We start from the raw sequence: 13,115 nt of genomic DNA on the forward strand, positions 1-13,115 counted from the left end.
TCATGCAAGACATTCCACAACCACCCGAGGATATACAAATAGCCTCATATGCGGATGATAGAACCACTCCCTCTACTTATAGCAACTTCAATACTGCCACAGCACAACTTCAACCCTTCCTCAGCACCCTACAAACCTGGCTCACCACCAACAGACTGAAAGTAGCCCCCTCAAAATCAACGGTCACTCTTTTAACGAATTACACCAAGGAACATAGCACTGCCTCACACATCACACTGAACAATGTCGATATCCCACACACACACACACCAAACAAAAACACTCACCGTCACTTTTAACACATCCACGTCATTCTCACTCATCACGATTAGATGAGCTCCGCACTGCTGAAGATGCACAGTCCATGCATATCCCAACATCTCGACCGCAAGTCTCCCTCCCGGCATCATTTCCATCGCCACAACCCTGTCAAGTCCTTTCGCAGATTCATCCATACAAGCTTACGGAGAGTCTGACGACGAATCGGGAGACTTGACATGTGCCCATGTAGACAAGATAGGTAGCGACATAGATTACCCAGAACTGTCCACAACCCTACGTGTCCAGGTTCACCAGTCTCCGTATCTCAACACGTTCCATGGCCACCACACAACCCGAGTTACCATCGATAGTGATGCCACGGGAAACTTGATTCGTGCAACCACTGCAAGAAACTTTGGAGCCAACATTCAGAAGAGCGCACAGTCTGCTCATCAGGCAGATGGGTCCTTCCCTCTTCAAATTGTTGGCGAAACCAGACTCACACTGACACGCAACGAAAGATAATTCCAATTTGAGGGCCTGGTGGTTGACAATGTTGATGTGGAGGTACCAGCAGGAACACCTTTCATGGAGTCCAATGACATCGCCGTCCACCGTGCGAAGCACCAAGTTACCTCGGTGGTGGCACCACATACGTGTATGGTTCTAAGGGAAAGAGCATTGATTGCCATTCAGGATGCCGAGCACATGGACTACGTACGTGCCCCACCTCACACTACTCTTCTTCTTCTTCTTCTTCTTCTTCTTCTTCTTCTTCTTCTTCTTCTTCTTCTTCTTCTTCTTCTTCTTCTTCTTCTTCTTCTTCTTCTTCTTCTTCTTCTTCTTCTTCTTCTTCTTCTTCTTCTTCTTCTTCTTCTTCTTCTTCTTCTTCTTCTTCTTCTTCTTCTTCTTGCATATGGCAGCTTGGCTGCCAGGCAGCTCTCATTTTGTTGGGGTGTTGATGCTGTGCCCCTATCATGCATCATGCTGATGTTGATGTTGATGCATCATGCTACTGATGCTGTGCCCCTACACCAGTACACTGCTACTCATTTTGCCGAACTCGGAAGGATGACAGGCTGAGTCAACACCACCTGGTGTTAATTAAGTGGAAAACGGGGCTCAAACTCAAGACCCGAAGATCACAAGCCAGCCACCCTAACTACTTTGTGGCCTGGAGAATTTATCAAAATAGTCCTCCCAAATGACATGTCGAGTATTGACTCGGTGTTCACACTCGAACCTCGCATGGATATCCCCATTGCAAGGTCACTGTGACCCATTGAGCTTTGGCTCCCACCCGGAGTCATCCATAGCATCAGCGGGAAGGTTCAGATCCCCAATTTAACTGACGAACCACGTGTTTCCAAATGACATGAGCAGTTTTGTCGGATTTTCCCCGTGTACACACCCGAACACACGAAATAACACCCAGGTGCTTACACCGAGTACCACTCCCCCAATGTAAAACACACACACTTCGCCGTCAAGACACTCCACAACTCTCCCCTCTCACCCTTCTCCCTCCAATCTCTCCCCTCACTTCCCCTTCTCAAAGCTGTCTCCTTCACCTGCCCTCTCTCTTCCAACTCATTCCTCCACCTCCTCCAATCTTCGACTTCCTTTCTGCCACCTCTCTTTTACTCCCCACTGCACCTCATCCCATCACCACTTTGCTCAGATAATTCTTGATAGGGTTTGCCACCATCTGCTTGAGCACCAGCGTCCAGAGCAGTCAGGCTTTACACCAAAGAAGTCAACGATTGACCGTATCCTTGCTCTTCGGGTCCTCACCGAACGCAGGCGAGAGTTTCGGCAGGGGCTTTTTGCAGCTTATGTTGATCTCTGTAAAGCGTTCGATTCAGTGAATCGGGATGCCCTCTGGAGGATTCTCGGTCTTCATGGGGTGCCACCAAAACTGATCGATCTGATGTCTGAACTCTACTCTGGTACTGAGACTGCTGTGAAGTGTGGTGGTACCATCTCTGACTTATTTCCCGTTGTTACTTGAGTTCGTCAGGGGTGTGTACTGGCCGCCACACTTTTCACCACTTGTATGGACTGGATTCTCGGGAGGATGGCGGAGAGATCAAGCTGCGGTGCATCGTTTGGGAATGTCAAGATCTCTGACCTTGATTTCACAGATGATGCAGTCATCTTGGCGGAGACTTTAGATATCCTTTTGGGGGCCCTCGAGGTGCTGAATGAGTAGTCATAGCTGCTGGGATTATGGGTTTCCTGGGTCAAAACTAAGATCCAGGCTTTCACTGATATCTTGGATGCTGCTGTCCTGTCTGTGTCTGTTTGTGGTGAGCATGTTGAGGTCATGGAGAGATTCACTTACCTTGGCAGTGATATTCATGTCTCTGCTGGCTGTGAGTCAGAGGTCAATAGACATCTGGGTCGGGCCTGGGGAGCCATGGATTCAATGGATCATGGGGTGTGGCGCTGCCGGTACCTATGCGGGAGGACGAAAGTCCGAGTCTTCAGGTCCTTGGTGCTTCCAGTCTTGCTCTATGGATGCGAGACTTGGACTCTGACCAAGGATCTGAGACGGAGACTTAATTCCTTTGGTACCAGGTCTCTTCGGAGAATCCTTGGCTATCGCTGGTTGGACCTTGTGTCCAACGAGTGGTTGCTGAGAGAGACTCAAATGAGATTTGTTACCTGCATAATCCATGAGCATCAGCTGCGGCTGTATGGACATGTGGCTCGTTTTCCTGACGCTGATCCTGCTCACCAGATTCTCTCAGCGAGGGAGTCTCGTGAGTGGAGGAGGCCAATGGGCCGACCACGTGCCTCGTGGTTGCAGCAGGTTGATCGGCATCTCAAGGAGATGGGGATGGGCCAGGCATCTGCCTGGGGGATGGCCAGACGGAGGCCCCTGGAGTACTGGTGGAAAGTGGACGCAGCGATGCGCTGCTCTGGCCCATGCTCCCATACCTGACCTGACCTGACCTGGAGGATGATGTTGAGCTTGTCACACTCACATCGACCCTTACTGCAGTGACAGCTGAATAATTCAAAACTGCCTGTATTTCCTGCCCCATTCAAACAAAATTGCGTGAATTGCTTCCAAAGCACTGGCAAAAAACGTCAAAAGGCCTGGATCCTGATCTCCTTCCTTACTTCAGTTTGCAAACTGAACTGTCACTACTAGCGGACTGCGTGATGAGAGGTACTCACCGCCTTCTTCTTCAGAAGGCATTTCAGCCACATTTCATCAAATTAGCGCATGATACGCACCAGGGCATAGTGAGGACAAAGCAGCGGTGAAGAAATCTCTCTTGGTGGCTGGGAATGGGCGCACACTTCGAGTCCACAATCAAGGCGTGCATTACTTACCAGCAGCACGACAAGACAGCTGTGACACACGCATCACCACTACAGCCGGTTCCTTATCCCGATGCCGCTTTGGAGAAATTGACAATCGACATAGTGGGGCCGTTCAACTTTGTACCACTGGATTGTCCTTTCGTTGTCACTTTCATTGATTACTTTAACCAATGGCCAGAAATTGCCTTCACCTCCCATGTCACTTCCACTTCAGTGATCAAGTTCCTGTCAACTGTCTTCAGCAGACAAGCTAACCCAAAGGAGTTGATATCTGACGATGGTTCACAATTCACGTCTCAGGAATTTGAAACCTTTCTGAAAGACAGAGACATTACCCACAGGTAAGTAAGCAGTGTACGACCCGCAACCGAATGGGGGAAATTGAGCGATTCAATAGAAGCTTCAAGGAAAGCTCGCTCAATGCTGGCATTGCAGGGAAAGATTGGAAAACATTTTCAACGGGCTTTCTTCAAACATACCAGGCAACTCGACATGCCACAACACAGCGATCACCTGCTGAACCGCTTCATGGGAGGGAGATGCACACTAAGCCACGTGTAACTGGTTTGTAGATGCCGAAGCCCAACACACCGCCACACAAAGACACGGCGCTCAGAGTACAAGAGAAGCAGAACAAACAAAAGGTGGACACCGACAAACGCCGTGGAGCAAAGGATGTGAACTTTCAATGTGGTTCCTTCGTCCGAGTGAGGAAACCTGGCGTCCTCCGAAAAGGACAATCCAAATTTTCAGCTCCTCTTCAAGTTGTGTTCAAGCAAAGAGGATCTCACACGTACAAATTGTCCGATGGACGGATCTGGAACGCTTCTCATTTAGCATCTGCCTGTTGAGGAGATGATGCCGAGCTGCCACTCCTTCCTGACATCACCGCACCACCAGCACAAGACTTAGCTCATTTGAGCTTGTTGAAGTGATTCTTCACCTTTGATAAACAGTGCCAAAAACGATATAGTTCTGTATAATATGATATTTCAAAAATGTATTGGGCCCGATATGTTCTCTTGGATCAGGCATGACGTGGTGGAGGTATGTGCTCTACCAAGTGCCCTTCTCGGTTCTTCTTGCATATGGCAACTTCGCTTCCGCCCTACCAGGTGGCGATCATTTCTTGGAAGCAGGGCTGTGCCACTGATGCTGTGCCCCAAAACCAATACACTGATTTCACTGACCTGAGGATGACAGGCTGAGTCAACCCCACCTGGTGTTAATTGCACAGCCAACGGGGACTTGAAGTCAGGACCCTCGGATCCCAATCCAGCCACCCGAACCACGAAGCCAACACCAGGTTACATGGATATGTCGTTGTACTGTGTACATCTTCGGGATGTGGATGAAAACAGCCTTTCACCAAATTTAAGCACGGTTTGCCGTGCATGACGGTGTAATCATTGTCGTAATCCATGCGGAGTTGCCCTGTTTACCGTCCATGACGGTGTAATCATTATCGTAATCCATGCGGAATTGCCTGTTTGCCGTCCATGACGGTGCAATCATTATCGTAATCCATGCGGAATTGCCCTGTTTGCCGTCCATGACGGTGTAATCATTATCATTTTCCATGCGGAATTGCCTGTTTGCCGTCCATGACGGTGTAATCATTATCGTAATCCATGCGGAATTGCCCTGTTTGCCGTCCATGACGGTGTAATCATTATCATTTTCCATGCGGAATTGCCTGTTTGCCGTCCATGACGGTGTAATCATTATCGTAATCCATGCGGAATTGCCCTGTTTGCCGTCCATGACGGTGTAATCATTATCATTTTGAATGCGGAATTGCCTGTTTGCCGTCCATGACGGTGTAATTATAATTCATGTAGAATTGCCCTGTTTGCCGTCCATGACGGTGGAATCATTATCGTAATCCATGCGGAATTGCCCTGTTCTGCGCGAATAATGAATGTTTTTTTTAATTCACACAAAATGAATGACATTATTTTACCTGCCTTTCATTCCATTTATACATTTAATGATTCCATGCTTTGATTTGAAAAACAATTTTGTGTAAAAAGTTCATTTCAAAATATGTGATTCGGAAAATGCTTCCGAGTTTTTTTTTCTGTTCGAGTCGTCGTTTCAAAAGGTGTTTGAGGTTGTCTCCGGCGGTTTGAAGAGATTTCCTTTTCTAAACTTCCGGTCACCCTCGCTCATGTTTTGAGGTGACTTCCGGTATATATCTGTTCTCTTGCAGGAGCTCTCCGTGTGTGACATGTATACGTGGTGATCGGATTGGTCTCCGATGCGAATCACGGTAATATGAACGTCCTCATGAGATGACAAAATGCATCCGTTCTTCATTCCCCGAGAACAAGCGGATCCAGTATTAAAAAAAAGAAGTGAAATGATGTGAATCGACACTGTGTTTAAACTGTACCACGTACTGTGTGTTTAAACTGTCCCACGTACTGTGTGTTTAAACTGTACCACGTACTGTGTGTTTAAACTGTACCACGTACTGTGTGTTTAAACTGTACCACGTACTGTGTGTTTAAACTGTACCACGTACTGTGTGTTTAAACTGTACCACGTACTGTGTGTTTAAACTGTACCACGTACTGTGTGTTTAAACTGTACCATATACTGTGTGTTTAAACTGTACCATATACTGTGTGTTTAAACTGTACCATATACTGTGTGTTTAAACTGTACCATATACTGTGTGTTTAAACTGTACCATATACTGTGTGTTTAAACTGTACCACATACTGTGTGTTTAAACTGTACCACGTACTGTGTGTTTAAACTGTACCATATACTGTGTGTTTAAACTGTACCATATACTGTGTGTTTAAACTGTACCATATACTGTGTGTTTAAACTGTACCATATACTGTGTGTTTAAACTGTACCATATACTGTGTGTTTAAACTGTACCATATACTGTGTGTTTAAACTGTACCATATACTGTGTGTTTAAACTGTACCACGTACTGTGTGTTTAAAGTGCACCACGTACTGTGCGTTTAAACTGTACCACGTACTGTGTGTTTAAACTGTACCACGTACTGTGTGTTTAAACTGTACCACGTACTGTGTGTTTAAACTGTACCACGTACTGTGTGTTTAAACTGTACCATATACTGTGTGTTTAAACTGTACCAGATGCTGTGTGTTTAAACTGTACCAGATACTGTGTTTAAACTGTACCAGATACTGTGTTTAAACTGTACCACGTACTGTGTGTTTAAACTGTACCACATACTGTGTTTAAACTGTACCACGTACTGTGTGTTTAAACTGTACCACATACTGTGTGTTTAAACTGTACCAGATACTCTGTGTGTTTAAACTGTACCAGATATTCTGTGTGTTTAAACTGTACCACGTACTGTGTGTTTAAACTTTGCCACGAACTGTGTTTAAACTGTACCACGTACTGTGTGTTTAAACTGTACCATATACTGTGTGTTTAAACTGTACCAGATGCTGTGTGTTTAAACTGTACCAGATACTGTGTTTAAACTGTACCAGATACTGTGTTTAAACTGTACCACGTACTGTGTGTTTAAACTGTACCACATACTGTGTTTAAACTGTACCAGATACTGTGTTTAAACTGTACCACGTACTGTGTGTTTAAACTGTACCACATACTGTGTGTTTAAACTGTACCACATACTGTGTGTTTAAACTGTACCAGATACTCTGTGTGTTTAAACTGTACCAGATATTCTGTGTGTTTAAACTGCACCAGATATTCTGTGTGTTTAAACTGTACCAGATACTCTGTGTGTTTAAACTGTACCAGATACTCTGTGTGTTTAAACTGTACCAGATACTCTGTGTGTTTAAACTGTACCAGATATTCTGTGTGTTTAAACTGTACCAGATACTGTGTGTGTTTAAACTGTACCAGATACTCTGTGTGTTTAAACTGTACCAGATATTCTGTGTGTTTAAACTGTACCAGATATTCTGTGTGTTTAAACTGTACCAGATACTCTGTGTGTTTAAACTGTACCAGATACTCTGTGTGTTTAAACTGTACCAGATACTGTGTGTGTTTAAACTGTACCAGATACTGTGTGTGTTTAAACTGTACCAGATACTCTGTGTGTTTAAACTGTACCAGATACTCTGTGTGTTTAAACTGTACCAGATACTCTGTGTGTTTAAACTGTACCACGTACTGTGTGTTTAAACTGTAACAGATACTCTGTGTGTTTAAACTGTACCAGATATTCTGTGTGTTTAAACTGTACCACGTACTGTGTGTTTAAACTGTACCACGTACTGTGTGTTTAAACTGTACCAGGTACTGTGTGTTTAAACTGTACCACGTACTGTGTGTTTAAACTGTACCAGGTACTGTGTGTTTAAACTGTACCACGTACTGTGTGTTTAAACTGTACCAGATACTCTGTGTGTTTAAACTGTACCAGATACTGTGTGTTTTAACTGTACCAGACACTGTGTGTTTAAACTACCACATACTGTGTGTTTAAACTGTACCAGATACTGTGTGTTTAAACTGTACCAGATACATTTTTTGTTTCCACTGTACCACGTACTGTGTGTTTAAACTGTACCACATACTGTGTGTTTAAACTGTACCACGTACTGTGTGTTTAAACTGTACCAGATACTCTGTGTGTTTAAACTGTACCAGATACTCTGTGTGTTTAAACTGTACCAGATACTGTGTGTTTTAACTGTACCAGACACTGTGTGTTTAAACTGTACCACATACTGTGTGTTTAAACTGTACCACATACTGTGTGTTTAAACTGTACCAGATACTGTGTGTTTAAACTGTACCAGATACATTTTTTGTTTCCACTGTACCACGTACTGTGTGTTTAAACTGTACCACATACTGTGTGTTTAAACTGTACCAGATACTGTGTGTGTTTAAACTGTACCAGATACTCTGTGTGTTTAAACTGTACCAGATATTCTGTGTGTTTAAACTGTACCAGATACTGTGTGTGTTTAAACTGTACCAGATACTCTGTGTGTTTAAACTGTACCAGATACTCTGTGTGTTTAAACTGTACCAGATATTCTGTGTGTTTAAACTGTACCAGATACTCTGTGTGTTTAAACTGTACCAGATACTGTGTGTGTTTAAACTGTACCAGATATTCTGTGTGTTTAAACTGTACCAGATACTCTGTGTGTTTAAACTGTACCAGATACTCTGTGTGTTTAAACTGTACCAGATACTCTGTGTGTTTAAACTGTACCAGATATTCTGTGTGTTTAAACTGTACCAGATACTCTGTGTGTTTAAACTGTACCAGATACTGTGTGTGTTTAAACTGTACCAGATACTGTGTGTGTTTAAACTGTACCAGATACTCTGTGTGTTTAAACTGTACCAGATACTCTGTGTGTTTAAACTGTACCAGATATTCTGTGTGTTTAAACTGTACCAGATACTCTGTGTGTTTAAACTGTACCAGATATTCTGTGTGTTTAAACTGTACCAGATACTGTGTGTTTAAACTGTACCAGATACTGTGTGAGTTTAAACTGTACCAGATACTCTGTGTGTTTAAACTGTACCAGATACTCTGTGTGTTTAAACTGTACCAGATACTGTGTGTGTTTAAACTGTACCAGATACTCTGTGTGTTTAAACTGTACCAGATACTCTGTGTGTTTAAACTGTACCAGATACTGTGTGTGTTTAAACTGTACCAGATACTGTGTGTGTTTAAACTGTACCAGATACTCTGTGTGTTTAAACTGTACCAGATACTCTGTGTGTTTAAACTGTACCAGATACTCTGTGTGTTTAAACTGTACCAGATACTGTGTGTGTTTAAACTGTACCAGATACTCTGTGTGTTTAAACTGTACCAGATACTCTGTGTGTTTAAACTGTACCAGATACTCTGTGTGTTTAAACTGTACCAGATACTCTGTGTGTTTAAACTGTACCAGATACTCTGTGTGTTTAAACTGTACCAGATACTCTGTGTGTTTAAACTGTACCAGATACTCTGTGTGTTTAAACTGTACCAGATACTCTGTGTGTTTAAACTGTACCAGATACTCTGTGTGTTTAAACTGTACCAGATACTCTGTGTGTTTAAACTGTACCAGATACTCTGTGTGTTTAAACTGTACCAGATACTCTGTGTGTTTAAACTGTACCAGATACTGTGTGTGTTTAAACTGTACCAGATACTCTGTGTGTTTAAACTGTACCAGATACTCTGTGTGTTTAAACTGTACCAGATACTCTGTGTGTTTAAACTGTACCAGATACTCTGTGTGTTTAAACTGTACCAGATACTCTGTGTGTTTAAACTGTACCAGATACTCTGTGTGTTTAAACTGTACCAGATACTCTGTGTGTTTAAACTGTACCAGATACTGTGTGTGTTTAAACTGTACCAGATACTGTGTGTGTTTAAACTGTACCAGATACTCTGTGTGTTTAAACTGTACCAGATACTCTGTGTGTTTAAACTGTACCAGATACTCTGTGTGTTTAAACTGTACCAGATACTCTGTGTGTTTAAACTGTACCAGATACTCTGTGTGTTTAAACTGTACCAGATACTCTGTGTGTTTAAACTGTACCAGATACTCTGTGTGTTTAAACTGTACCAGATACTCTGTGTGTTTAAACTGTACCAGATACTCTGTGTGTTTAAACTGTACCAGATACTCTGTGTGTTTAAACTGTACCAGATACTCTGTGTGTTTAAACTGTACCAGATACTCTGTGTGTTTAAACTGTACCAGATACTGTGTGTGTTTAAACTGTACCAGATACTGTGTGTGTTTAAACTGTACCAGATACTCTGTGTGTTTAAACTGTACCAGATACTCTGTGTGTTTAAACTGTACCAGATACTCTGTGTGTTTAAACTGTACCAGATACTCTGTGTGTTTAAACTGTACCAGATACTCTGTGTGTTTAAACTGTACCAGATACTCTGTGTGTTTAAACTGTACCAGATACTCTGTGTGTTTAAACTGTACCAGATACTCTGTGTGTTTAAACTGTACCAGATACTGTGTGTGTTTAAACTGTACCAGATACTCTGTGTGTTTAAACTGTACCAGATACTCTGTGTGTTTAAACTGTACCAGATACTCTGTGTGTTTAAACTGTACCAGATACTCTGTGTGTTTAAACTGTACCAGATACTCTGTGTGTTTAAACTGTACCAGATACTCTGTGTGTTTAAACTGTACCAGATACTCTGTGTGTTTAAACTGTACCAGATACTCTGTGTGTTTAAACTGTACCAGATACTCTGTGTGTTTAAACTGTACCACGTACTGTGTGTTTAAACTTTGCCACGAACTGTGTTTAAACTGTACCACGTACTGTGTGTTTAAACTGTACCACGTACTGTGTGTTTAAACTGTACAACGTGCTGTGTTTAAACTGCACCACATACTGTGTGTTTAAACTGTACCACATACTGTGTGTTTAAACTGTACCATATACTGTGTTTAAACTGTACCACGTACTGTGTTTAAACTGTACCACGTACTGTGTTTAAACTGTATCACGTACTGTGTTTAAACTGTATCACGTACTGTGTGTTTAAACCTTACCATATACTGTGTGTTGAAACTGTACCACGTTCTGTGTGTTTAAACTGTACCAGAAACTGTGTGTTTGAACTGTACCAGTCACTGTGTTTCAACTGCAACAGATACTGTATGTTTAAACTGCATCACTCACTGTGTGTTTAAACTGTACCGCATACTGTATGTTTAAACTGCACCACGTACTGTGTGTTTTAACTGAACTAGATACTGTGTGTTTAAACTGTACCAGATGCTGTGTGTTTAAACTGTACCAGATACTGTGTGTTTAAACTGTACCAGATACTGTATTTAAACTGTACCAGATACTGTGTGTTTAAACTGTACCAGATACTGTGTGTTTTAACTGTACCAGATACTGTGTGTTTAAACTGCACCAGATACTGTGTGTTTTTACTGTACCAGATACTGTGTGTTTAAACTGTACCAGATGCTGTGTGTTTAAACTGTACCAGATACTGTGTTTAAACTGTACCAGATACTGTGTTTAAACTGTACCACATACTGTGTGTTTAAACTGTACCAGATACTGTGTTTAAACTGTACCACGTACTGTGTGTTTAAACTGTACCACATACTGTGTGTTTAAACTGTGCCAGATACTCTGTGTGTTTAAACTGTACCAGATATTCTGTGTGTTTAAACTGCACCAGATATTCTGTGTGTTTAAACTGTACCAGATACTCTGTGTGTTTAAACTGTACCAGATACTCTGTGTGTTTAAACTGTACCAGATACTCTGTGTGTTTAAACTGTACCAGATATTCTGTGTGTTTAAACTGTACCAGATACTGTGTGTGTTTAAACTGTACCAGATACTCTGTGTGTTTAAACTGTACCAGATACTCTGTGTGTTTAAACTGTACCAGATACTCTGTGTGTTTAAACTGTACCAGATACTCTGTGTGTTTAAACTGTACCAGATACTCTGTGTGTTTAAACTGTACCAGATATTCTGTGTGTTTAAACTGTACCAGATACTCTGTGTGTTTAAACTGTACCAGATACTCTGTGTGTTTAAACTGTACCAGATACTGTGTGTGTTTAAACTGTACCAGATACTCTGTGTGTTTAAACTGTACCAGATATTCTGTGTGTTTAAACTGTACCAGATACTCTGTGTGTTTAAACTGTACCAGATACTGTGTGTGTTTAAACTGTACCAGATACTCTGTGTGTTTAAACTGTACCAGATACTCTGTGTGTTTAAACTGTACCAGATACTCTGTGTGTTTAAACTGTACCAGATATTCTGTGTGTTTAAACTGTACCAGATACTCTGTGTGTTTAAACTGTACCAGATACTGTGTGTTTAAACTGTACCACATACTGTGTGTTTAAACTGTACCAGATACTGTGTTTAAACTGTACCACGTACTGTGTGTTTAAACTGTACCACATACTGTGTGTTTAAACTGTGCCAGATACTCTGTGTGTTTAAACTGTACCAGATATTCTGTGTGTTTAAACTGCACCAGATATTCTGTGTGTTTAAACTGTACCAGATACTCTGTGTGTTTAAACTGTACCAGATACTCTGTGTGTTTAAACTGTACCAGATACTGTGTGTGTTTAAACTGTACAAGATACTCTGTGTGTTTAAACTGTACCAGATACTCTGTGTGTTTAAACTGTACCAGATATTCTGTGTGTTTAAACTGTACCAGATACTCTGTGTGTTTAAACTGTACCAGATACTCTGTGTGTTTAAACTGTACCAGATATTCTGTGTGTTTAAACTGTACCAGATACTCTGTGTGATTAAACTGTACCAGATACTCTGTGTGTTTAAACTGTACCAGATACTGTGTGTGTTTAAACTGTACCAGATACTCTGTGTGTTTAAACTGTACCAGATACTGTGTGTGTTTAAACTGTACCAGATACTCTGTGTGTTTAAACTGTACCAGATACTCTGTGTGTTTAAACTGTACCAGATATTCTGTGTGTTTAAACTGTACCAGATACTCTGTGTGTTT

At 42.0% G+C, this 13,115-nt stretch overlaps 1 protein-coding gene across 2 annotated transcripts in view; it reads left to right on the top strand.

Annotated features, from left to right (window-relative positions):
* SYMPK (symplekin scaffold protein) overlaps positions 1 to 13,115 on the top strand; it is a 121,727-nt gene that overhangs the window by 1,716 nt on the left and 106,896 nt on the right. Inside the window, exon 2 of one of the 2 annotated variants that reach the window (XM_085879978.1) lies at positions 5,810 to 5,869. The gene's annotated coding sequence lies outside the window, so the exon portion shown is untranslated. Of the gene's footprint in view, positions 1 to 5,590; positions 5,870 to 13,115 lie in introns of those variants that run through there. The other variant, XM_085879979.1, reaches the window with a different exon arrangement.

This window comes from Eptatretus burgeri, chromosome 4 (genome assembly GCF_056783735.1).
Source record: "Eptatretus burgeri isolate ZD-2024b chromosome 4, Ebu_testis_v1, whole genome shotgun sequence".
In the NCBI taxonomy this organism is placed as follows: Eukaryota; Metazoa; Chordata; class Myxini; order Myxiniformes; family Myxinidae; genus Eptatretus; species Eptatretus burgeri.